Raw genomic sequence first — 25,470 nt, 5'->3', positions numbered from 1 at the left:
TTCCCGGCAACCACATGGTGGCTCACAACCATCTGTAATGAGGTCTGGTGCCTTCTTCTGGCCTGCAGACATACACACAGACAGAATATTGTATACATAATAAATAAATAAATAAATATTAAAAAAAAAGAAAACAGTCACTTGTGTTTTCTGACACAAAACAAACTCGAAAAGAATGCACTTTTTATTCAGCAAAAGTAGGAGAAAATTCTTATGTCCTAGACACCATGGACCAGTACCGAAGTAAACTGTGGGAACTTAAAACTTTTTTTTTCATTTTTTATTGATATTTATTGAGTTCTACATTTTACTCTGCTCCCCTCCTTGCCTCTCCTCTCCCCCACTTCAACACTCCCCCCAAGGTTCCCCATGGTCCAAATTTGCTCAGGAGATCTTGTCTTTTCTACTTTCTACTTCCCATGTAGATTAGATCTATGTAAGTCTCTCTCAGTGTCCTCATTGTTTTCTAAGTTCTCTGGGATTGTGGTTTGTAGGCTGGCTTTCTTTGCTTTATGTTTAAAAACCACCTATGAGTGAATACATGTGATAATTGTCTTCCTCTGTCTGGGTTGCCTCACTCAAAATAATGTTTTCTAGCTCCACCCATTTTCCTGCAAAAATCTAGCTGTCGTTATTTTTTTCTGCTGTGTAGTACTTCATTGTACAAATGTACCACATTTCCCTTATCCATTCTTCGATCGAGGGGCATTTAGGTTGTTTCCAGGTTCTGGCTATGGCAAACAAAGCTGCTATGAACATAGTTGAGCACATGGGGAAATTAAAACTTTTAAAGATATTAAGAAGGGAAGATTGACTCTCTGGTTAGTAGGTAAGAACACTACTGTGAGTCGCTTTGCTGGGTTAAGTTGTGTTGCATGTACATCCAAATGGACCACTTTCTCTCCTGAGATGGTACGGCAGGGCAAGGCAGTGCACGGGTTCCTCCATCTCGTATTCTTGCTAAGGCCATTTCAGGTTTAGCAAGAATCTTATCTCCATGATGGGAAACTCTTTGGGAAATTTTCAACTCTATTCTAGGAACCTGAGGTCAAGGTGCCCCAGCTAACTTATCTCAGCTTCTGTTAAACTGCCTCTTTGCCCGAAACCTCCTCCTACAGCTATGAGTCTTTGCTTTTTCAAAGCCCTCACTCTAAACACTTGGGTCCTGAATACTGAGTGTAGTCCCAGACAGGCTTCCAGTTGGTGACAGACTGTCTGAGGGGTCTTCTCTGGTTTCTGTAACAATATAATGAGCAGAAAAGATCGTTGGTAAAAATACTTTTGTTTGTTCTGTTAGTGTATCTCAACAAAAGCCCACTGGAACTAAAAATAATAATAAAAAATTGCCAGAGACAAAGATTAGGCTGGCTTTATGTCCCTGTGATCTCTGGGGTTGGCTCTGTCCCTGTGATCTATGGGGTTGGCTCTGTCCCTGTGATCCATGGAGCTGGCTGTCCCTGTGATCCACGGGGTTGGCTCTGTCCCTGTGATCTATGGGGTTGGCTCTGTCCCTGTGATCCACGGGGTTGGCTCTGTCCCTGTGATCTATGGTATTGGCTCTGTCCCTGTGATCTATGGTATTGGCTCTGTCCCTGTGATCTATGGGGTTGGCTCTGTCCCTGTGATCTATGGGGTTGGCTCTGTCCCTGTGATCTATGGTATTGGCTCTGTCCCTGTGATCTATGGGGTTGGCTCTGTCCCTGTGATCTATGGGGTTGGCTCTGTCCCTGTGATCTATGGGGTTGGCTCTGTCCCTGTGATCTATAGGGTTGGCTCTGTCCCTGTGATCTATGGAGCTAGCTGTCCCTGTGATCTATGGGGTTGGCTCTGTCACTGTCTCCATGGGGTTGGCTCTGTCCCTGTGATCTATGGAGCTAGCTGTCCCTGTGATCCACGGGGTTGGCTCTGTCCCTGTGATCCACGGGGTTGGCTCTGTCCCTGTGATCCACGGGGTTGGCTCTGTCCCTGTGATCTATGGGGTTGGCTCTGTCCCTGTGATCTATGGGGTTGGCTCTGTCACTGTCTCCATGGGGTTGGCTCTGTCCTTGTGATCTATGGGGTTGGCTCTGTCCCTGTGATCCACGGGGTTGGCTCTGTCCCTGTGATCTATGGTATTGGCTCTGTCCCTGTGATCTATGGTATTGGCTCTGTCCCTGTGATCTATGGGGTTGGCTCTGTCCCTGTGATCTATGGGGTTGGCTCTGTCCCTGTGATCTATGGGGTTGGCTCTGTCACTGTATCCATGGGGTTGGCTCTGTCCCTGTGATCTATGGGGTTGGCTCTGTCACTGTCTCCATGGGGTTGGCTCTGTCCCTGTGATCTATGGAGCTAGCTGTCCCTGTGATCCACGGGGTTGGCTCTGTCCCTGTGATCCACGGGGTTGGCTCTGTCCCTGTGATCCACGGGGTTGGCTCTGTCCCTGTGATCCACGGGGTTGGCTCTGTCCCTGTGATCTATGGGGTTGGCTCTGTCCCTGTGATCTATGGTATTGGCTCTGTCCCTGTGATCTATGGTATTGGCTCTGTCCTTGTGATCTATGGGGTTGGCTCTGTCACTGTCTCCATGAGGTTGGCTCTGTCCCTGTGATCTATGGTATTGGCTCTGTCCCTGTGATCTATGGGGTTGGCTCTGTCCCTGTGATCTATGGTATTGGCTCTGTCACTGTGATCTATGGGGTTGGCTCTGTCCCTGTGATCTATGGGGTTGGCTCTGTCACTGTCTCCATGGGGTTGGCTCTGTCCCTGTGATCTATGGTATTGGCTCTGTCCCTGTGACCTATGGGGTTGGCTCTGTCCTTGTGATCTATGGGGTTGGCCCTGTCACTGCGATTGATCCATGAGGTTGGCACTGTCACTGTGTCTCCACGAGGTTGCCTCTCTGTCACTGCACTGTGGGGCTGGTTCTCTGACACTGAACTGCCACACCAGTATGCGTTTCTTTTTGTTCTTTCTCTGATGTGTGTGCACGCGTGTGTGATGCCCACGAAAGCTGGCAGGTCTTCCTCACTCTCCACCTTTGTCCTTGAGACAGCATCTCTCATTGACTCTAGAGCTGCTGGTTCCATAGGCTGGCTGAGCAGTGAGAACCACAGATCCTAGGGACAGCTGACATAAAATGTGGGTGCCGGCGTCTGGTCCTCTGACATGTCAAGCACGCTATCTGTGCACATCTTTCCAGCCCAAATGCTCTGTTTCTTTAAGCAGAAGTGGCGTTTGTTGACAACCTAGCATCGTCACCTGTGATGTCTGAGATAGACTCTGGCACTCACCATGCGCCCATAAGCCTCAAATGCTCTTCTTTAGGATTTGCTTACTTATTTATACTTATTTATTTATTTTTGGTTTCTCAAGACAGGGTTTCTCTAATGGTTTAGATAAAAGCTGCACCCAGTTCCCTGAGGGGTGGCAATGGGCCAGGAGGGGAAGCCGATCCCACCACATGAGGCCTTTGTGGGTCCCAGGTGGGTGGGAGGTGGTGGGTCAGCGGGGCAGCTGGTCCCACAAGGAGCCATGGTGGATGAGAGACAGATAGATGCCATGCAGGCAGTGGGTATAGTTTATTTAGTGGATTATGGAAGAAAAGGGGAAGGGGAGGAGGGAGGAAGAGGAAGAAAGAGGAGGGGGAAAGGAGGGAGAGAGAAAGAGGCGGGAGCAAAAGAGGAGGGAGGAGGAGAAGAGAGAGAGAGAGAGAGAGAGAGAGAGAGAGAGAGAGAGAGAGAGAGAGAGAGAGAGAGAGAACAGAAAGAGCAGAGGTTACCTCTTCAGGAGAGACACAGAAAGAGAGAGCTTAGGCTGGATGAGGAGGAGGAGGGATATCTGCTTCCCTTGGTGGAAGGAGAGGGGTTGGGAGAGGGCGGGGCTTATCTCTTAAAGGGACACTGTACCTAGGTGGCAGACCAGGCCAGCAGATCATAACATTTTCTCTGCAGCTTGGGAGCCTGTCCTGGAACTCGCTCTGTAGACCAGGCTGGCCTGCAGCTCACAGAGATCTGACTGTCTCTGCCTCCCCAGTGAGTGCTGGGATGAAAGGTGTGCCCTGCCACCACCCGGCTAGTTTTGGGCTTTTCAAGACAGGATTCTCACTGTAGAATGTTCTAGAACTCAATGTAGACTAGGCAGGCCTTGAACTCTGATTCTGCTTCCGTAATGCTGGGATTAAAGGAATGTGACAATATGCCCAGTTTTTTTTTTTAATGGCCTCATTTTAAAGCTCTGTGAACGACTGTCAGTGAAGAACCAGAAATGAAACTTTAGAAAAAACGGTTTAGAGGTCACTAGATTCCAAGGTCATCTTCCTTTCTGTCTGGTCCTAAGGACTCACTTCTGTGTCCTGAAGTACTTGTGATTTTATCCCAAACAGGATAACTAAAACAAAAACAAACAAGCAAAACAAAACAGAAATAGAAAGTTCAAGTACTCTGTCTACAGCTTATAAAAGTAACTGTCAGGCAGTGTTTCCCAGTCCTTAAACACTGTTCCCGAGGAGTTTGCACGTTTTCCAACACCTTCCATGCCCACTCTGGCGTTCTGCTCTGCCCAGGCCACCTGGACTCTGCTTCTGACGCCCACCCAAGTGGCCCTGCCTCGAGTGTGCCAGTGTGAGCCGCTTCCAGGGATGTCCCCACTGAGGCTTGTGAACGAATGCCTCGCACGGACTCCCAGGCCCAGGCAAAGCAAAGCAAGACGGCTTTGAGGCGCCTGCCAAGGAGGGCGAAGGCCCGCTTTGAAAGCAATCCTCCAGTTTGCCAACTTGTGGGGCTTGGCAAGCCCAGACAACAGTCCTGCGGGAGAGAAAGCCCCTGGATTGGCCTCCCAGGAGGGTGCCCCCCTGTTCTTTTCATCTGATCCAGGAGATGCAGATGAGGGAGATGGTGGGCTCAGGCCTGGTGAATGATGGCTTCTTCTCAGGGCCCTGTCAAGGCTACAGCCCTCAGCGGGGAAGCACGCCACTCGCCTGCTAGCTAACGGCTGAGAAAAGGACAGCGGTTTTCCGTGTTTGTGGGGCACGCAGGAGTGACCAGGCAAGGATGGAGATCAGACAGAGGTGAATAAGTATGGAAAGGAAGCAGTAAAAATCCGCCAGCCGCAGGAGACGCCCTCGCTCCTCTGGGCCACAGTCAGGCCGGTGATTCAGCACGAATAAGGAGCCCTTGGGGGGAACCAGGCTGAGTCCAGTTGGGAGTTGTCATAACTCGGATTCTTCCTCTGTAAAAGATGCATAAAGGCTCGGGCCCAAGGGAGCGGCTCAGTAAAGCCTTGCTGTTTAATCAGCTCACAAATTGCAAATCCAACTCCTAAATGCCTAATCCACTGGCCACCAGGAATGGGTGAATAAGGGCAGGGTGTTTGTTTTCCTGCCTTGGTGTAAAAGGCCCCAGACTCACAGCGGGCAAGACTCTCTTCCTGTGGCTGCCAGCGAGAGTGCAGAGGGCAGTGTTATTTCAGGTCATCTGCAGGAGGCCAGGACCTACCTGCCACAAAGGGTCCTTGAGAAAATGCAAATGCCTAGGATTTGGGGCAGAACTCGGCCTGGGAAGGGCAACCCAGGGCACCTGGGAATTTTCAAAGTAAAAGAAAGCCTGTGGCCTGCAGCAGCAGGACGGTGAGCCCAGGGCTCTATCCCCAGCACTGTAAGACAAAACCAAAAACCCTGAAAATTAAGCACCAGGTCACTTGACAAGGCAGAGTGGGACTCTCAAGTGTCTTTGCCTCTTGGTGAAAGTACCACAGACCGTCTGGGCAGAGTTAAGGGAGGGGAACCATTCCAGTTAGGACTGCTGCTCTTCCCTCCCGAGAGGGCACAGGGTCTGAAGGTCAGCCCTCTCCCGACCTTGCCTAGGTACCTCAGGGGCTGGGCACTGCTGGCTTGCTCCATAGTGAAGTGACCAAATCTGACTGGAGGACGTGCAGGTGCAGGAGGACAGCGAAGCATCCTGAGAAGGAAGCAACATTGCCTGAGTTAGCTAGAATTTTTTTTTTCCCCTTTGTGGCTTTGAAGCAGCAGTTTCTAGGGGACATCAAGGATGGCAGGAGGTCTCATCGAAGTCACCGAAGCCACAAGGCCATCGACCCAGATCCAGGGCAAGTTAGAGCCAATCTGTTGACACTGGTGCCAGGTGACACAACTCTCTGCCCTCTGTGACCTGGGGGCCAGCACCATGGCCAGACCAGCAAGAACATAGAGCAGAGGGAAGAGGCTGCGAAGGGCCGAGGGGTACGGAAGACCAAGCTATTCAACCATCTTAGGAGAATGCAAGAGGGCTTCCCAGAAGAGGTGACTCGTAAATTTGTTATTGAGTGAAGGGTAGGATGATCATAGCTAGAGAAGCCAGGCAGAGGGGAGAGCAGAAGCCAAAACCAACAATAACAACAGACCCGTGGCTAGAGGAGTGGGAGGGTTGGGGTGCATCCCAGCCAGCTCCAAGGTGCCGAAAACCAGGATGCTGCGGAGGCAAAGAAGACGTACAATAATGTACTCAGGCCACACTGCAGAGACTAACAGTATCTGGAATCATCTAGAAGACCAGAATGGCTAAGGGGAGAAGCAGAAGCATGTGTCTAAGCCAGAGGGATGAGGGTAGGGCAAAGGTGGCCCAAGTTGGGGTGGGGACACACCACAAAGCCACGCAACAATCCACACAGAGAGTGGCAGCAGCTCTAGGGAGGGTATTGAAGCTGGCCATGGAAACGCCGCGTTGGAGCTACGAACCCAGTTCTGGAGAAATGACTAGTGTGTTAACTAACCAGCTGGTGGTGTCGAGGCGGAAACAGACTGCAGACTGCTGGTGAACGGGTAGCCGTCTGGGAAACTCTGCCCTGGTTGGGGGTCAGTTCTCAGACATTGAGATGTGTCGTGCTGACAGCACAGGGACCTTGCCCCGTTTCCCCTGATGTCGGCACCTCCAGATTGACAGTGATTGAAGTTACCCAGTAACACAAAGGAAAAGCCAAGAAGAGTCCTTTAACTTCTTTCTCATTAATTAACTAGAACTATCAGTACCTGCTCCCTTTTAGGCAAATAATCTCTTTAACTGATTAACCGATGTTAATTCCCAGCTGCCTGCAAAAGGGGTGGGGGTGGGGGGTGGGGAATCAGCAAGACTAGCCTGAGGGGAAAAACAGAGCAGGAGGAAAGACAAACGGGAACAGGGAAGGGCTGCGGGGCAGGGACTGTCCGGAGCGAGCCAAGGGTTTAGATCTGCAAATGGCTAGGAGAAATACTACAACGGGGAACACACAGGAGCCCTAAGTTGACCCTCCTCCCCCAGCTGGGAGAACAGCCTTCCAGCGACCTGGTAGTTCACGCTTAGATAAGGGTACCTGCTCTTCTCCTCAGGCTGTCCTGATGTAACCTTTGACCCCCACAGCCTGTATGACCTATATATAATCATTTCAAAATGGACTGACGCTTGCTAGATTATCCCATGAGGAACAGCACAGGCGTGGGCTGAAAGAGGAGAGAGAGTGTACTAAGGCCACCCAAGACTTCTGCCTGGCGTCGAAGAGTAACATCTCACCCCACACAGGACAGAGGCAGCACAGAGGAAGCCAGATACTCCTATCATCTGAAATCTTAGACCAGCTAGCCTTGTGAGGATAACCTCTGGCCTGCTCCCTAGGTAAAGCAACCGCCCCAGGCAGTCTCGGACTCTCCTAACTTTAGCCCTGGGGAAATTGACAGCTCAGGACGGTTGGTCTCTGGAGTCTACCTATGTTTCAGGGCCCTGAGAACACGTGTTTGGGAGTCAGACAGACTCCACAGACTCCCCAGTTTAGACAGACTCTTAAGAGGCCATTTACCCGATGAGTTGCATTCAGATTCTTCGTTCAAAAAGCAGGTTTCACATCCTGACCTCATAGACTTGTCTGCAAGGACGAAACTGCAACGCAGCAGAAAACCCAGTCACTTGCAGCAGCTGCTTAACGGATGGGGGTACATTTACCTGCTGCAACTGCCAGGGCAGTCAGGACTGGTTGGGACCAACTAAGGCACCCAAAGATGTGAGCAGTCCAGGTTCAGGCCACCCTTCAAGGATGCTAAAGCACTCTTTGGCCCAGAGCCCCAGAGGAAAGCCTGTCCTCCCCTCTGCAGGGGAGCACAAGGAGGAGCACCCTCCCCACAGCTTGCAGAGGGAGGAGTGGAGACCTTCTCTTTCCAAGTAGCTTGTGTCTCTGGACTCCTCTACGGGACTTTTCAGTGACTTTTTTTCATGTACAGTGTAGCCGTGTTCTGGCTCTGAGAGTGTACCAATCAGGCTCCTACCATGTGTCAGATTCAAGTCCCTGAGTAGCCACAGGGTCCTCAAGGGTAAGGAGGTAGACAGAGAACATATAAACAAAAAGGGGCATATCGGATGCCGGTAAGTGTCCTGAAAAGAAAACCCGAAAAGGATGGTGCGGTGAGTTTGGGAGCTAGAGAAAATTTATTGGGTGGAGTAATATCTGAGTCGGGCCAGGTCAACTAGAGATGCTAAGCCCTGGCCAAAATGGAAGCATGCCCCCAAAGCAGGGCAAGGTGGGACAGGGTTCCTAAAGCGGGATCAAGCTTGGCTCAGCAGAAGGCAACAGGTCAGCCAGGTTGAAGGCTTGGGTGAGAGAGGTAGAATGGGAGGTTCTCTGTGCGGGTGTGCTATTTAATACAACGTCACAAGACTGGCTGGTTGGCTGGAATTGGAACTGGAGGCTTAAATTTAGGGTAAATCAAGGAACTATTACCCACCCCACCCCCTAGTAGACCACCTGGACCTGACCTGGCAGCATTCAGCCGAAAAATGAGCAACCGACTAGAGCAGTAAATCTGTCAAGCTGGCATTCGAGCAAGAGGCTGGGAGGTAGGGCAGGGCTTGAGACATAAATTAGTGGCAGAAACTCCCAGGAAGAACCGGCAGAGGAGAGCTGTTTCTTGCTGCGGTGTGAGTACTGCCTAGTGTCCAAAGGTCCTCAGTCGCCCACACCCTCTCCAGCCTGAGACCCTTGGTACACTAAACAGCCAAGCTATGAGCCTCTCTGCAGACTCCACATACAAAGTCATCGAGAAGCTGAGGCCAGCTCCTGCCCCCCCACCCCCCACACACACTTTTCCTCCCAGCTAGCGTATCTAGGACTGAAGCTGTGCCCAGTGCTGGTCGAGATCCGTGTCCTGGAGAACAGAAAGTGCACACTTGTGAAAAGAAGATGGAAGGAGCCGAAGGTGCAGCCCAGCTGGTAGCATTCCTGCCTAGGGTGCACAGAGTTCAATCCCTGGCCCTACGTTAACTAGATATGGCGGTGCGTACCTCTAATCCCAGCACCTTGAAGACAGAGACAGGAAGGTCAACTTTAAGATCATCCTTGACTATACAGCAAGTTCGAGGTTAGCCTGGGACATATGAGACCCCGTGTTAAAAAATAATAATAAAAATAAAAAAGGGGGTGGGGGTGGGGACAGGCAGGATGTGGCCAGCCAAGGTTCAAGCTCCCAGAAGCTGCTTTGGTCTGGAGATGATCCTGCAAGTAGACAAATTCTTTAGGCAGAAACAATGTAAAAGTTCGCTTTAAATCAATTACACTCCTGAGCCACACTCAGGGTAACTGCCTGCAGCCGAGGTAGTTCCCTCAGACAAGGCAGCCTTTCAGTGTGGTTCTGTGCTCTGTGCCAAAAGCCAGGATGCCTGAAGAGTAGGTTCCAGTGTCTCACCCCCTCCCCCCAACCTCGGGCTCTACCTCAGAGGGAACCACAGAGCTCACGAATCAGCGGAAGCTCTTCTGTACTAAGTACAGTTATTATAAGGTGTGGCCCCCAACTAGACACTACCTTCTCTATTATTTTGACAGCATGACTTCCTGAGATATTACCAAGTATCTCTTGTGTCAGTAACACGGGCTCACACCTGGGTGGTTTTTTTTTTCTTTCTCTCTTCTCAACAATATACATGACATTTACTGCATCATAAGAGTTCTTGAGGTTTAGGGGCTAAAGGCTTTGAAAATATCGTTTCCTGTCTCAGCAGCAACACGGGTGCTTGCTGCAGCCCAGCAGCTCCTGAGAGGAGCCCAAGAATGTTAAGGCCAGCCTGTCCCTAGAGAGCCTTCTGAGGGCTATCAAGTGGGCTCCAGAACTGCCCCCCAGCCTCCAGCTACTGCTTCCGGTCCCAAACTGCCTGTCCCTTAGTTCTAGGTCCTGTTCATGCTGCCGCCCATATGAGGAGCCGGCACAGGTAATCCAGAGCATGGCCCAGCACCGGCTCCCTGGTGTTGAAGTGAGGATTTACACTGTCCTTGGGGTGAAGAGAGAGACTTGCGAAGGGGCTTACAGTGAAAGCATATATTTTCCCCGCAGGTGGGCAGATCACTACATTCACTTTAACCCTCTCTTCGACAGCCTAGCATCACAGGAAGCTGCTGGAGATCGTGCTGGGAAAGATGAGATTAACAGTCAGGAAGGCAGAAAGTGGCTCACCCTGTCTCTAACACTCCATTGCTCCGCCCTTGTTCACGGCGCATGCTCCTCAGCAGAGCCCAGACAGGAACCTGTGGAAAAGCCTGGAGGAGGCTAAAAAGGCCTTGGGGAATATACTGGTTAGATTTATGTCAACCTGACACAAACTACCGTCATTTGGGAGGAGGAGGCCTCCGTAAGATCGAGCTGTCTGCCATCCTGTGGGGCATTTTCTTAATTAGTGATTGATGAAGGAAGGCCCAGCCCATTGTAGGTGGTGCCCCCCCCCCCTGGGCTGGTGGTCCTGGTTTCTATAAGAAAGCAGACTGAGCAAGCCAGTAAGCAGCACCGCTCCAAGGCCTTTGCATCAGATCCTGCCTCCAGGCCCCTGACCTGTTTGAATTCCTGTCTCAACTTCCTTCCACAAAGCATAAGCCCAACAAACCCTATGCTTCCCGTCTTGCATTTTGGTGATGGTGTTGCAACACAGCCATGATAACCCTAGCTAAGACGGGGAGTCTGTCCCTGATTAGCCCTGAGCAATGGGAGAGGGGAAGGGAAGACAAGTTCTCTGAGCAGCTGAGAACTGAACTGATTCAGCCAGGCAATGGTGGCACTCGCCTTTAATCCCAGCACTTGACGCAGAGGTAGGCAGTTCAAGGCCAGGCTGGTTTATAGAACAAGTTCTAAGACAGCCAGGGCTACACAGAGAGACCCTGTCTTGAAAAACAACAAAAATAAAACAAAAGGAAGGAAGAAAGGAAGAAAGGAAGGAAGGAAGAAAGAAAAGAAAAGAAAACAAAAAAAAACTGAGCCAATTCAAAAATGTAAAAATAAGCTGTTTGGCATTCCAGGCAGGGGCATCAGGAAATGCCAAGGTCCAGCCCCAGAGAGAAGGACTTGATGGTAAGGCCAATCTACCAGGCCAGGCCACAGTACCCACGGGACAGTGAGAAGTAAGGCTTATTTCAGTTCAGGGGTTTAATCAGAGGACCACAAGAAAAGTTATATTGCTTAAGGTTAGGGATGCTGACTTGGGGAGGAGGGTGAGGGTAATAAGCTAGATCCCATATCGAATTCCTGCTTTATAGTAGTTGTTTAATCCCGAAAGAAATACAGAACCCTTTAAGTCTCCATCCTTTCACCTATGAAAATGTGCTCAGTGATGCCCAGCTCACGGTTCCTGGGGTTTTGTCAAATAATAAAAAGTCACATGGTGGAGTGCAGCGTCTGACAGGTGGCGGAAGCAGAGGTTAGATCTCAATCTGTGCTTTCAGAACCACTGGTCCAGAGGTATCTGGAGAGAGGACCAAAAGGACGGCAGGTGGCAGGGATGAGCCCACTGCTTGACGGCACACACAGGGGCCCTCCCTTCCCACTCCACAGACACGGTGTGACTCCCTTCCCACTCCACGGACACGGTGTGACTCCCTTCCCACTCCACGGACATGGTGTGACTCCCTTCCCACTCCACGGACACGGTGTGACTCCCTTCCCACTCCACGGACACGGTGTGACTCCCTTCCCACTCCACGGACATGGTGTGACTCCCTTCCCACTCCACGGACACGGTGTGACTCCCTTCCCACTCCAGTGGGGTAAGCAAAACCCGGCAGAAATGGTAAAATCCAGTTTGAATGGAAGAAGGGGAGAAGTCAGACCATTTCATTCTGACCTCTGACCCACAAAAAAACACTGTCAAGAAGGAGAGAGAGCAGGGGAAGTGAGCCCTCCCATGCCTTTCAGTGTTCAAGGGCAAGGGACCCAATCATTGCATGCTGTGTTTTTAAGGGTTTGCCTTTCTACATGGACATTATAGCTAAGAATGCTAATTAATAATAGCTAATAATGCTAATTAATTTGGCTGTCTCCGGTGCTTTAACTGTCTTAACTTGCTTGTTCCCCCGTAGACAGATATCAGTATTTCCCCCTTTATATATGGATGATGAAACCAGCCGCTAAGCCATCAAAGGACTTAGCCCAAGTTCACCTAGCTAGAAAACAGGTGGAATGGTGGAGACTCCGCAGTTCAGAACAGCAGCTCTCCTAAGGGAAGGAGTAGAGAATTCTCCAGAAGGTTCTGGCACTCCTATGGCCAGGATTACCCTGGAGGAACACACACTGTCATATGAAGGCTCTTGGGAAGGGTAAGTCAGAGAAGGGCCCCTTGGGCACCAGGGAGACACAAGGCAACACCTCTCTCGTGGAGAACGGCTTGGCTCTTCTGGACTGGGAATCTACTTTTTCCATGAAAATGGTACGGCTCCTTAGGCAGGACTGCACTGCCATTCGTGAGAGCCACAGCGTGGAGTTGGAGGATCCAGGAGCCAACCCCCCTCCTCTCTTTTGAACATAGTCAACCCCGAGGGGTGTACAATGAAGCTGTATCGATGTTGCTAGACCTGCAGCTGCTCTGCCTACCCATCTACTCTTAACCCCTGGAACTGTCTTTCCTTAGTCTCAGGGATCCCGCCAACCCAGAAGTCTGGAAGTTCTGTGAAGAAATCCAGAGGTCACGCCATCGGTTTCTCAGCTGCCCAACAGCGTTAGGTTCTAGAAGAGCTTTCCAGGGGAGAAGAGAACGTGCTCAGATCTAGGGAAGGCTGCAACTGGGAAGCGGGGTGTACAATGCCATTGCAACTCAGCCTGGACGTGGGGACCAAAGAAGAAAGAAAGGATTAAGCAATGACCCAGTGACATTCTCTGCAGAGTCTGCTCTTCTGCGCTTTGATTTCACATAAGAGGAAGAGATGTCAAGGCGCAGCTGGAATGAAAGCCAAGAGCTGCCTTGTTCTCCCCGCCACCCCAACACCTATAAAGCCTTTTTCCAACAGTCACTGCCTGGAGCTGAGGGGACTTGCAGTGGTTCTCAACCTGTGGGTCGAGACCCTTTCACAGGGGTTGCCTAAGGCCTTTGGAAAACACAGATACTTACATTAACAACATTCATAACAATAGCAAAATTACAGTTATGAAGTAGCAATAACAATAATTTTATGGTTGGGGTCACCATAGCATGAGGAATTCTATTAAAGGGTCATAGCACCACACTAGAGGGTATATAGGAGCAACCTTCACCCCAATCCCGCCTCTGCTGGAGGGGGAAGGAACAAAAAGCCCCCTTGCTTTGGATGGGCCTGAAATGGAGCCGCAACCCTTTGCTTCTGACTACCGAGCCTCTAAGCCTCTGGCAAGTGCAGCTTCTTTTGACAACGATAGACAGAAGTTCTAAAGATTTTGCTTGAGGCAACAATTTATGGGGAATCCAGAAACACCAAGTTGAAAACCTGACTGTCTGAGAGGCCAACTTCCCTCAGGTCCCCCAGGGAATTAGAGTTCTGTGTCTTCATTTCCTCCAAGGTGGAAGAGGGGTAATGATTCTGACCTACCTCACCAGAGTGCTGTAAATACTAGCTAAGGAATGTGAGCACTGGCACTTTGGAAAGGAAAAGACACTTTGCAAACATGAACATGGATTTCTGCTTTTATCTTCCGCAGTCTCGAGCAGAGAGCGAGCGCCCACATAGCTGTGGGGACAGAAGCTACTTCTGGTTTTTAAGATGAGGTACAGGGAAGCTCGGATGTCAAGGCCATCCAAGCTGCCTTGGAGCTCCTGGCCACTGGAGACAGTTCCAAGCTGACGATTCTAAATGCATTTGCGTCCACTTAGCTTTCTAAAGACTGAACTACTCCAAAAAGGCCCTGAGTATGCAGCTCCAAGCCAGGAACCCAGGACGGAAAGGGCTGGAACATCTCTGAGGCTGCTGCTGACTTGTCTTGAGAAATCAAAACAAACCCTTTTCTTCAAAGCCTCTACTTGTGTTCATCATCCTTCCCCGAACAATCAACTCCTGGAGGATTGCAATTGCAGGGAATGCATTCATAATGGACTCTCTGGGGTTGGAGACATGCCTGGGAGGTGGAGAGCATTGGCTGTTCTTCCAGAGGTCTGGGTTTGATTCCCAGCACCTAGTGGGTGGCTCAAAACCATCTGTAACTCCAGTCCCAGGGGATCTGATGCCTTTTTCTGGTCCCCTGCAGGCACCATGCAAGTCCAGAGTGCATACAGGCAGGCAAAACACACATACCTAAATAAATAAAAAATGTTTTTAAAAGTTAAACATTTTCAATAGGCTTTCTGCAAAGGGAGAGGATAAAATAATGTTCTAATGCTCTTCTTGTGAGCAATTGGAAACACTGTGTTAAAATGTTAAGACATCTGTGTTTAAAAATCAACTTTTTTTTAGGGGTAGGGGAGTTGAGTTAGAGACAAGGTTTCTTTGTGTACCCCTGGCTATCCTGGAACTAGCTCCCAGAAATCCACCTTGTTGTAAGGAGGCCGTTTGTTTCCCCGGCCCTCCTGCAGCTCAGACCCAAAATAACTACACAGAAACTATGTTATTTAAAACACTGTTTGGCCCATTAGCTCTAGCTTCTTATTGGCTAACTCTTACATATTAATTTAACCCATCTCCATTAATCTGTATATCGCCACTTAGCTGTGGATTACCGGGTGGGGCTACATGGCTTCTCTTTAACTCCTCCTTCTTTCTCCCAGCATTCAGTTTAGTTTCCCTGCCTACCTCTATTCCCTGCACAGGCCCAAGACAGTTTCTTTATTAATCAATGGTATCCCATACCTGCTTCTGCCTCCCTGATGCTGGAAATAAAGGCATGTGCCCAGCTTAAAAACCAGCATTTACCTCTAGTGAGCAAATGTTGCTCATTAGGATGTGTGTGGTCAGAAGTGGCACATTCTTATATGAGGGTGCTTATATCCAGGCCCTTCTGAGGGTCTAAATGTCTCTACTTATGCAGGTTGTTGTTACTTGGAGGATGGGATCTCTTCTGCCATTTGTCACCTGCACTCAAAGACACAGCACAGATTTCCCCTACATCCCACAGACTCTATGTCAGAAGCATTGCTAGGGTCATCACCCTGAGTACTTACTGTAGCACTGTGGCTCCACTCTTAAGGGAGTTTTTGTGGGCTGAGAGTCATCAGGCAAAATAGTCTTTCTTGTGGGAAGTAAGTTCTGGTTTCACGGCTCCCTTAGAGTCTGGAATGTGAGCCATTTGTAAAAAGGAAACAACCCTGAAATGTCGCATGCTTGCCTCCGTTATTTAAAATGCGTGGGATGCAGTTGTGGGCATTTCCTCTGGATGGACGGTTTCCTTTACCCCGCTCTCTCTTTCCTTCCTCTAGAGCCCGGTTAGCCTGAGGTAGGGGTGGCTGCTGGGGTTCTGAAGCACACATTTTCAGGGATGAGCACAAGATGGAAATGGGAAGGCGGGAAAGAAGAGAAGCAAGGCAAGGCTTCAGAGGCCTCGTGGTCCAGGCCAGTAATCCCAGCTATGCAGGAGCCTGAGACAGGAAGCTCACAAATTCAAAACCAGCCGGTGTTCCTTACTGCTGTGGTTTGAATGACTGAGAGGTGTGTGGCTTTGTTGGAGGGAACGGAAGAGTGTCGCTGGAGGTGGGCTTTAAAGTTTCAAAAGCCCACGCCAGGCCCCGTGTCTCTCTGCCTGCTGCCTGTGGATGAGGATGCTCTCAGCTACCGCTCCAGCTCCATGCCTGTGTGCTTCCCACCATGATGATAATGGACCAAGCCTCTGAAACTGTAAACCAGCCCCCAATCAAATCATTTCTTCTGTGAAAGTTGCCTTGGTCGTGATGTCTCCACAGCAATAGGACAGTGACTAAGACCGTGGCTTTTATGGCTGTTCTTGCTATGCAACAGAAACGACTTGGGAGAAGAAAGGCTTATTCTGTCACACAGCTGAAAGTGATATGGTTTGTCTCGTGGGGAAGGCATGCTGGCAGATGGTGCCAGTGTATAGCTGAGAATACTCCACACCTCACATTCTGGTGGAATACAGAGATTGGACAGGAAGCAGCAAACTGGACTTATCCCCTTCAAGTCCCACCCCCCAGTGACTCACTCTCTCCAGTGATGCTCCAATTCCTAAAGGTTCTACATCCTCCCAAAATGGCCCCACCCACTGGAGACCAACGTAGGTTGAAACAGATGTGTCTACAGAAAGATTTCACATTCACATCGTAATACTGTGCTATAAAGAGAGTTTAAGGCCAGCCAGGGTAACTTAATGAAACCCTGTTTCAAAAATAATTTTTTAAGCTAAAAAGGGGGCTTGTGGGAAACCCAAGAGGGTAAGTGTAGCCACCACGCCTCATCAGAGAAGTCTGTCTGTCTTGCAGTAAATGGAGGCCGTCACAGACAACCCCAGCTAAACACAACTCACAAATCGACTGATCATGGCGGGGGCGGGGTCATAGTCTAACAGATACATCTCCCTCACAGTTCCAGCATCTATGGCTCAGGGAGCATCATGAAAGGACACAGAGAGATTGTAAGAGCCACAATACCAGACAGTGTGCTCCTGTGAAACAGGCTCTCCTAGAATCCGCTGCGCAGACAGGACTGCGTCCACATCAATGCACAGGTGATTTAATGAGGAAGTGGAAAAATTTCACTGAGTCCCAGCCCTCAACAAAGAACTATAGACAATGATATATTGCTGGGATAAGGAGGATTAGCCTCTTCTAGGGATGAGCAACCTTACTGGTTGTCCAAAGCAGAGTGGTCAGCCCTCGAACCACAAATGCATGAAGAACAAAAACAGACTCCATAAGCTGTATTTATATTATTTGTGTACATACACACATGTATCTAATCAAAGAGAAGCAGGCTATCAGCTTGAGAGTTGGAGGAAATCTGGGAGGGGTATGAGACGATAGTTGGGAAGAGCTGACGGGAGGAAGCAAAGTGAGGTAATTCTATTTCAATTAAAAACACTTTAAAATGGGGGCTGTAGGGACAGTGGGGCTCTGGAGGATCTCAGAGCAAAGTGTTCACTGAGGACACACTGATACCAGAAAAAGGAAGAAGGAATAGTTTCAGGGCAATCTCTCTTACATGCTCAAAAGTCAAGATTAAAAGGGAGATAGAAAGAGGAAGGCAGGACCCAGGAACAAGGGAATAGCCAGAGCCCTTCGGATTGGGAAACTGAGGGAGAAGTCACTGGGAAGCCAGACTAGTAGAGACAGGAGACCGTAGAGAGGATAATAGCTGAGCCTCATAGTGGTCCACAAGATTACCGCTAGCATTCTCTATGTGCAGGAGCGATATTGGTGGATTCAATCAACCACAGCTGGCGAATACTCAGAAAGAAACTCTGTCTATACTGAAAGTGCACAGTTTTTTCTCCTCATTATTCCCTGTACAATATAGTATATGATTTATAGCTCATTTACATTGCATTAAGCATTACCTAGTTACCTAGAAATATGCAAATACGGAACTTTTTTGTGCATACGTAAAGGATCTATATTTCCTTCTTACAGAGCTTTAGAAACATTTTATTTATTATCATTAATATTATCGTGTGTGTGCGTGTACGTAGTGTATGTGCATGAATGCATAGTCCACATGCAGGGGTCTAGGCAAGTTAGCTCTTCCCTACTAACTTGGTTTCCAGGGATGGGACTTGGGTCATCAGGCTTGGCAGCAAATGCTTTTACCCACCAAGCCCTATCTCTGGAGTAAGGCTTTGCTTTGAGTCATTATTACAGTTGTATGCAGGGTAGCCTTCCAGGACACAAGACCCATGTAGTCATTTGACTCCATGCTTAAGAAGATGCCACACTTGGTTTAACGCCTCCCGGTCCCTCTCCTGAGACATTTCATTTCATACTGGAGCCTGAATGCTAAGAAACTTGTCCTAGTTGGTGAGGGAAGAAGCACAGGAGCATCCTACAACCCCATTCTTAAATCAAGACATCAAAGCCAAAACAGGCTAAAGTCTTCCCCAACCTACTACTCATAAGGACCTAAAATTCCAGCTCCTCGACTTGCAGTTCCAGAACCAGTATTTGGTCTGATTCATCACTGCTATGTCCGTCTTTGTGTGCTCACATACCTGACATCAGGAACTGCTCCACCCTCCCCGTCATGAGCCCCTCACCCTGTTTGTATCACACAATGTACCCCCACTGGCGAGAGCTGATACCCAGGCTGGACTGGGTGTTTTTCCTGAGAATCTAGAGTTGTCACCTAAGGTGACAATAACAGATGGGACCAGAATGACCCAACTGGAGGAGGAGCTTGGGCAGAGCAATTCTGGTTCCCCTGTGATCAGATAAGAAGAACCCGGCTGCATCTTCCACTCTTCCCCATCACATGGTCAAGAGATAGTCATCAGAAAGATTAGGGACACTACCTCACCTGACCTCACCTCCCATGAAAACCTGTCAGACTTGCTGTACATAAACATTACCTGAGACCAGAGAGTCCTGGCCTGGCTGACATTTTTTTTTTTTTGGTGTTTCGAGACAGGGTTTCTTTGTAGCTTTGTAGCCTGTCCTGGAACTAGCTCTTGTAGACCAGGCTGGCCTCGAACTCACAGAGATCTGCCTGTCTCTGCCTCCAGAGTGCTGGGATTAAAGGCGTGCGCCACCACCGCCCAGTGCGGACATCACTTCTTACACTGCTGCTCTAGCGTGATCTCCAGCTCCCAAGTGGAGCTTCCCCTAGGCCTTGTGCTCTTTTCAATGCTTCACTTTATTTAATTATCCCAACAATACTACGAGTCATCCACATATCATCATCCAAGGTGTGGAGTAGAAAAGCGAGGCACAGAGGGGTTATACAACACACCCAAAGTCACACAGCATGTGGGAGAGCTTGGGTTTGAACCCAGAAGACACTGGCTGAAGAATCTAGGTTCTTAACCCTCACAAAGTGCCTTTCCAAGGTGTTGCACCGTGCATAACTCCCAGAGTATTGTTCCATGCATTAGCTTCCATTTTTCAAAAGTCTCAACTGCTTGGGAGTTAAAATGGTCTTTAGAACAGTCAAACTGTGCTATAGAGATGTGTACTGATATGGATCTTGGTTTACTGATACAAATTTAAGGTCGATTTTGTTATATGTATATTTCTGCTCCTTTTTTAAATTTATTTTTTCTAAAAATATGGAACGCTTCACGAATTTGCATGTCATCCTTGTGCAGGGGCCATGCTAATCTTCTCTGTATCTTTCCAGTCTTAGTATATGTGCTGCCGAAGCGAACACGTTTCTGCTCTTGATTAAGGTATTGTGATTGTGCAGCTCATTTAAAAATGTAATGTATAATTAAAAATATAGGTTAATAGATAGTTGTCTATAATAGTCAAGATTGTAGTCATGTTAGTTAGATTTTCTAGATATATAGAGATACCTTTCAGTTAGTTAGGTATTCTTCAAATCTTTCAGAGATCTTGAGAATATGGCATTTAAATATTTTAAGAACTTAAGACTTTTCATGGCAATAAGACACATCTGCTCCTGGCAGCACCAAACTACTTCAAGAGGAAGATGGGCATCAAAGAAGATCCTTATGGAGTCGGTTAGCCATTTGGGCAAGAAACTGCTCTTGCCTGGACTGCTGAACCAGACATGCAGGACCAACTGAGAAATGACTGCTGAACTCACCGAAAGGTGAGATGATCCTTCAGGGTTCCTGCTTCAGGAAAGAGTCTGCCAGACATTCTGCAGGACACAGAAGAAAATGACTGAAAAACTGCCAATATAGGTGGAACTGTCTTTGAGATTTCCTGCTTCATGAAAGAGTCTGCCAGATACTATGGGCCTGTAGGCTGAAGATGGATGCCTCAGTGGTACAAAGGAACTTTGGGTGACTGTTTAGGTAGTGAGATGTCTCTGTCAATTCTAGAGTTTTGGAAGTTGCTTACAATGTACTTCCTGTTTACTTAGGTAATATTATATCCTTCTGGTGTCTTTGATGGAGTTGAAGAATAGATAGTTATTATTATAGCTTTCCATAGTTATGATGAAAGATAAAGTAGATATAAATAAATATTGTAACTGCAATTCTTGCTTGATAACTGTTTTGTTATATGTAATTTTACTATGTTAAAGTTAAAGCCTTCCTTTTTGTTTAAACAGAAAAGGGGAAATGGTGTGGGAGGTCCTTCTGTCTATGTGTTGCTTTTATTGGTTAATAAATAAAGGAACTGCTTTGGGCCTAGGAGGGGAAAACTAAACAGAATGCTGGGAGGAGGAAGGTGGAGTTAGAGAGAAGCCATGGAACCGCCAGAGATAGACATGGTGAAACTTTGCTGGTAAGCCACAACCTCATGGTGATATACAGATGAATAGAAATGGGTTAAATCAATGTGTAAGAGTTAGTCAATAAGAAGCTAGAGCTAATGGGCCAAGCAGTGATTTATTTAATACAGTTTCTGCTAGCTGGGCGGCCCGGAAGAACAAGCAGCTCCTCCCCCTTTAAAACCATGTGTTACAAGGTCCAGACAAAGTCTGAACACAGAGCTCTGATGCCACTCAACACACGCTTGTTTTCTCTCCTCCCTCTCCTCCTAGGATCCTGGAAGCTACCCCTAGCTAAATGACACCCCAAATCACAGACTCCTCCCAGGGTACAGCTTTTAGCCTGTTAATTCTGGGTTCATTCAATTCCACAGTTCTGATTCCAAGAAGGAAAGGTCCCCAACACACAGGCTCTTGGCTCTCACAGCAGGTGTGTGCTTAGGACATGCACAACCAATAACAGTATCAGCAGGGCAGTGGACCAAAGGAACCATCCTGGAGGATGCAGGAAGCCCAGTGTGGCAATGCATCCCTGTGTTTGTCCCCTCACACCTCCTCTTATGAACATAGGGGAGAACATGTTAAATCCACACAGAACTCTCTATCCCCCGTTTCAACTATTCTGTGTCCCACACAGGGTTCTGGACCAAATCAAATCCTAATACTTACATGACAAGCACCTTACCAACTGACCCATCTTCCCAGCCTCTAAGTGATTTTTAAAAATCTATAAATGAATTTTTTTCTTTTTGGTATATTTTTATAGTAGAATATACTTATTGTATAAAAAAGTGAATTTCGTATGATATCTTCATACATATCAGTGACATATCTGTCTCCATCCCCATTGCTTATCCCCCCCCACTGGTCTCCTTCCTGTTTCCGAATTCTAAACATTTGTTATTGTTTTAAATACACACGCACACACACAGAGTACACACACAATGTACACTCATGCATTTGATCATACATGTGCACTCAAGCATGTGTGCAATGGACACATGAACACACACAATGCAAAGGAGCCAGAGTACACCAATCCATGCCCTCTAGGACCATTACCAAAAACAAATTACACACTTATAAGATTTTAAAACCAAATTCATCTTTGTTTGTTTGTGTTCTCCTGTTGGCTTTTTAGACAGGGTCTCTCTATTTCGTCCTGGCTGTTCTGGAACTTGCTCTATAGACCAGGCTGACCTAGAACACACTGAGATCCCTCTGCCTCTGCCTCCGGAGTGCTGGGATTAAAGGTGTGTGCCCCATGCCTGGCCCACCAATTCATTTTAAAGTCACTATTAAAACTGTCTTTCTCTATAACCCTTAGAAGCCAGTGTTTCAGAAAAGGACAAAAATGTTTGCCCCAGGGCATTTTTGTGACAGTAGATCTGTGGACACCTACCATGACATAATGTCACTGTAAAGGGACTTCAAATCTAGATCCAAACAACAAACTAACTGCCTGTTGGCTGGACTCTCGGAAGCTACACACCTGGAGGCGCTCTGTATTGCCCACACCCACCACAAGTGTCCAGGAAACGGAAAAGATGAGGCAAGGCGTGCACACTTGCTGTACACTTGCTTTAGAAAACATTAGAATGAGTCAGGTGTGGTAACGCATGCTTGTATCCCAGATCGCAAGGCTGCGTCAGCAGGACTGTGAGTTCAAGACCAGCTTGTGCTGCACGACAAGCCCCGGTCTCAAAAGATGAAGAAGAAAAAAAAAAAACAGTAAGAGAGCTATGATCACTAGCGACGTTCCAACTATGGTCAGTGCCATGGCCCTTGTAGCCCCCGCCCCATCCTGAGGATCAGTCAGCTCTGTGCAGGTATGTGCCCTGTGCCCTGTTCTGGGGCTATCCTCAAAGGCTGTTCACTCTCTGTTCCCATCAGACCACATGCATTGCCAAGGCTTGACACTTGCCTCCCTCTTGGCCACCCCCCTTCCACTGCACACCAACACTGAATGTTCACACTGAGGGCAGTGGCCATCAGTTGAAGGACCACCACAAACGGCTCACTGTCTTCTGCATGTGTGTTTCCATTTGTTACTTTAGGGAGGATTTTTTGTTTGTTTGCTTGCTTGCTTAAAGAAGTGTTTTCTTCTTGCTGTGACTTGGAGCTTTCCTGCCTGAGGTTTTCTTTTAAACTCTAAACTGACCATAAGCTTTAGAATAAAAGTGTCTATATGTGATTAATCTGGAGAATTCCTTTCTTCCTTCTTCTCTTTCTTTCTTCCCCCCTTCCCCCTCCCTTTTTCCCCCCTATGTAACACCCCTGGCTATCCTGGAACTCCCTTGGTAGATCAGGCTGGTCTCAAATTCATAGACCCAAAAGCCTCTGCCTCCCAAGAGGATCTCTTTCTTACGATGTTTTAAGGTCGAAAGAGCCATGTTCACACTGGTTTACAGCTTCTAACGAACAGATTAAAATCACTTCCACCTACATTAAAGCCTGTTTCATCCCTGCCAAGCAGGGAGCAGAGTTCAATCTCCATGGCGCTTTCAGACCAGCTTGTCAAGCTTCTTGGATTTAATGACACGGCCTTTAAGACACAGTGCCCAGACTAGAGTAAAGCAATCACTTCAGAACTGTTCTGTTCACTGGACTGGACTTCCACTTTTTTTAAAATAGTAGATACTATGAATGGCAACATAAGAAGAATCTTTAGCATAGTCGCTGGTACCCAGCAGCAAATCGAAAGGTTAGATTCTCCATTTGCCTCTTGTTTTCTTTTTTTTTTTCTTTTTTTTTTTTTTTTGGTTTTTCGAGACAGGTTTCTCTGTGGCTTTGGAGCCTGTCCTGGAACTAGCTCTGTAGACCAGGCTGGTCTCGAACTCACAGAGATCCGCCTGCCTCTGCCTCCCGAGTGCTGGCATTAAAGGCGTGCGCCACCATTGCCCAGCTGCCTCTTGTTTTCTTTAATCACCGAGATACATAACCCTTAACAACAAAAGAATCTTCAGTTTGTTTATATAGTTTGAGATGCATCTGGCTGAGAATGGGGTGGAGAGTCATTGTAGTTCATCAATACCACAAAATCTATACAGTAAAACAATCAAGATCTTGGACTTTAGATTCTGAAAGACTTGGGTTGCTTTCTCAGCTTGGCCACTTACGTACAACGCACACACAGACTGGTGCCTCGGTATCTCCTTCTGTACAATTCAGCCATGATATCTGGTTTACCAAACTCGTGATTAAATGAGCTCATGAATGCAGAAAACAGAATAAAGAGTGCACATAAAATAGTGTGCACTCAAGAAAGGACCAGCTACTGTTGCCATTGTTATCAGGCATCCACAGCATCTGTACCATCACTGCCTCCACCAGCAGTATCATCATCATCATCATCACCACTATCATCGTCATCGTCATCATCACTATCGCCATCACTATCACCACCGCCGCTACCAGCAACAGCAGCAGCATCAGAATTCACAAACACTGAACACTTGTTATAGTCAAAGCCCCGCCAAAAACACAGGAGTATAACATTTTCCCTTGGAAGATTATCTGAGATTTGAGAAGCTATCAAGTATGATGATAAATTTGCACACAATCAAGAAATAACTGGCATTATTACCACTTTAATGAGGCAACGTATATTCCATATTCGTTCATTTTTAACCACAGGAGTAATTCAGACCATCTATTTTTTAAAGCAAAGAGGGTCCATTTGCTTAGACATTTGTTAGCTGTTGGCTCTTGTGTCTACGTCACTTGTGTTTTAGGAACTGGCTCATGGTCACATCAAATGAATAGATTGAGAACCAGAAACTCTCAATTGTGCCTCTTAATATCAGAGTTCACAGGGGCAACCCTATATCCAAATGGTAGCCATTATCACCATTAACAGTGCTTCTTATGGGACTTTCATCCACTTCTCTGGTCTTCTGTGCACAGGCTTGCTCTCCCCCCGCCCCCACCCATGGAGTCTTGTCAGCCGGTCCTTCAGACCACCATACAGAACATGCAAAATGTTCTATGCTTTCTATACAAAACGCTAAATGGTAGAGCCCAGAACAGCGCTCGCACTTCCAGCGTCGGAGGGATAGAAAGTACGTCCTTCATGGCTATCTGTTTGAGAATTTACACGCGTTACAACTCTGACAGACCTTCCACTGTTTGAACCGACTGGCTTCCTTGAGACAGGAGCATGTGCGCTGACAGCAGAAACACTCCGTTAATTCTTGGGTTCACCGAAACACACTCTGGCTTTGGCATCATTCCCAACAGCTGGTGCTTTGGCCCCCAGATTAAGGGTCACTGCTGTGTGGGCCTCCTCAGGAGGGGCGCAGCCACAGACCAATTTGGAAGGAGCCACTGGAGGGCTTTGTCCTCAGCAGATCGTTTACAAGATTAGTAACAAAGAGTCGTGACCTTTTCTGAACGCTTTGGGGGACTTCTAACCCTCGGGAGAGCCTGGAGTAGCAAGGCTTGTGCTGACTAGCCGAGGAAAATGGAAACAGATTTGTTATGAACCTGGAATTAACTTACTCTAAACATTCATTTTTGTTTCCAGTTGAAATTCATTCACCAAAGCTCAGCTAATGCCAGCTTCGACGGAATCCTTCAATTCTGACCAGGCCATTCTTTGTCCAAACGTAATTCCAGAAGCAACCTCAGGAGAGGTAGAGGACTCTAAATGGAGAAACCCTGTATGTTGTGATTTACATCCCACTTCCTAGTAGCGCGCCGATTTGCTACGGAGAAACTCACCACAGATACTTGTGAAGCAGGGCAAATAAAGACAAACACCATTGTCCAGGACGCTGTTTTCTAAGGAATTCCCAAGCTTTTGAGGAACGGTGGTGTGGCTTTCTAGCTCCAGCCACACCATGACTACAGATGAATGTTTGGCTACACACACACGCACACACAAGCCCTCTGGTCTTAACAGCCCATTGTTCCCCTAGAGGGG

At 47.9% G+C, this 25,470-nt stretch overlaps 1 non-coding gene across 1 annotated transcript; it reads right to left on the bottom strand.

Moving 5' to 3' along the window:
• Positions 1 to 19,404: 19,404 nt before the first annotated feature.
• On the bottom strand, positions 19,405 to 19,511 carry LOC142836674 (U6 spliceosomal RNA). Its single transcript, XR_012908141.1, has one exon. It is a non-coding gene; the product is annotated as a U6 spliceosomal RNA (small nuclear RNA).
• Between the last annotated feature and the right edge of the window lie 5,959 nt (positions 19,512 to 25,470).

The sequence above is a fragment of the Microtus pennsylvanicus genome, chromosome 16 (genome assembly GCF_037038515.1).
Source record: "Microtus pennsylvanicus isolate mMicPen1 chromosome 16, mMicPen1.hap1, whole genome shotgun sequence".
NCBI classification, from domain to species: domain Eukaryota; kingdom Metazoa; phylum Chordata; class Mammalia; order Rodentia; family Cricetidae; genus Microtus; species Microtus pennsylvanicus.
This window is presented reverse-complemented; position numbering and strand designations above follow the sequence as displayed.